Here is a 2,219-nt window from a genome sequence, read left to right on the forward strand (position 1 = left end):
AGCACATACCTTGTTCATAAATTGAAAGAATCAAAATCATGAAAATGTCCATGCTACCCAAAGCAATCTATAGATTCAATGCAATCCCTATCAAAATATCAATGGCATATTTCACAGAACAAGAAAAAATACTTCAAAAGTTCATATGGAACCAAAAAAAGACCCCAAATAGCCACAGCAATCTTGGAAAGGATGAACAAAGTAGGTGGGATCACAATACCGGATATCAGGTTATACTACAAAGCCACTGTAATCAAAACAGCCTGGTACTGGCAGAAGAACAGGCCTATAGATGAATAGAACAGAACAAAGAACCTGGAAATTGACCCAAGACATTATGCTCAATTAATATTTGACAAAGGTGGCAAGAGCATACAATGGAGTAAAGACAGCCTCTTTAATAAATGGTGTTGGGAAAATTGGACAGCTACATGCAAAACAAAAACAAAAACAAAAACAATGAAACTAGACCATCAACTTACACCATACACAAAAATAAACCCAAAATGGATAAAAGACTTACATGTGACATGTGAATCCATAAAAATCCTAGAAGAAAAGGTAGGCAACAACATTTCAGACATCACACACAGCAGAATTTTCACTGATACATCACCTAAGGCAACAGAAACAAAGGAAAAAATGAACACATTGGACTACATCAAACTTAAAAGATTCTGCACGCAAAAGAAACAATCATCAGAATGTATGGGAGAGCATCATTGGTAATGATACATCAGATAAGGGGTTAATTTCCAAAATATATACAGTGCTCATACAACTCAACAAAAGGAAGACAAAGAACCCAATTAAAAAATGGGCAGAGGAGCTGAATAGACACCTCTCCAAAAAGGACATACAAGTGGCCAAGAGACATACGAAGAAATGCTCAACAACACTAATCATCAGAGGGATGCAAATTAAAACAACAATGAGGTATCCCCTCACACCTGCCAGAATGGCTGCCATCAGCAAATCATCAAACGACGAGTGCTGGCAAGGGTGTGGAGAAAAGGAGACTCTACTACACTGCTGGTGGGAATGCAGACTGGTGCAGCCACTATGGAAACAGTATGGTGTTTCCTCAAAAAATTAAAAATTGATCTGCCATTTGACCCAGTGATCCCACTTCTAGGAATATATCCTCAGAATCCTGAAACACCAATCAGAAAAAAATATATGTATCCCTATGTTCATAGCAGCACTATTTACAATTGCTAAGATCTGGAAACAGCCCAAGTATCCATCAATAGATGAGTGGATAAAAAAGCTGTGGTACATATATACAATGGAATACTATGCAGCTGTAAGAAAGAAAGATCTCTTATTCATTGAGATGACATGGAGGCGCCCTGGCCGGTTTGGCTCAGCAGTTGGAGTGTCGGCCTGCGGTACAGAGAGATAATATGGAGGGACCTCAAGAGTATTACGCTAAGCGAAATAAGCCAATCAGAGAAAGACAAATACCACATGATCTCACTTATTTGTAGAATATAATGAACAAGGACAGCTGATGAATGAAATAGACCCAGAGAAATAGAAAGGACTAACAAACCTCAGAGTAGGGGGTGGGGGGAATGGATGAGATGAACCAAAGAACTTATATGCATGTATGCATAACCAATGGACATAGAAAACAATGCTGGGGGAATGGGGAGCAGGATAGGGAGGAGGGTATCTAGTGGGGGAAAGGAGAAACATCTGTAACAAAAATAAATTAATAAAAATTGAAAAAATAAAATTATCCATATTATAGAATTGTGCACTTGAAACCTATATAATTTTATTAACCAATGTAACCCCAATAAATTCAATAAATTTTTTTTTAAATGGAAAGAAAAAAAGATGAATACAACAGAAAATATCAGAGTTCCTACACATACTCCAGGTTAACATGCTTTGTGAGACTTTACATTTTTTTAAATTTTATTTTATTTATTTATTTTATCTTCACCTGAGGACATTTTTGCATTTATCTTCAGATAGAGTGGGGGGGGGGGGGGTGGAGAGAGAGAGAGAGAAACATCAAAGTGAGAGAGACACATCAAGTGGCTGCCACCCACACAACCCCAACCGGGGCCAGGGACAAACTGCAACGGAGGTACATGCCCTTAGTGGGAACTGAACCCAGAACTCTCTGGTCCACAGGCTGAAGCTCTAATCGCTGAGCCAAGCTGGCCAGGGCTTAAATTTTATTTTTATTTATTGTTGACAGTATC

The sequence above is a fragment of the Molossus molossus genome, unplaced genomic scaffold, assembly GCF_014108415.1.
Source record: "Molossus molossus isolate mMolMol1 unplaced genomic scaffold, mMolMol1.p scaffold_m16_p_12, whole genome shotgun sequence".
Taxonomy (NCBI): Eukaryota; Metazoa; Chordata; class Mammalia; order Chiroptera; family Molossidae; genus Molossus; species Molossus molossus.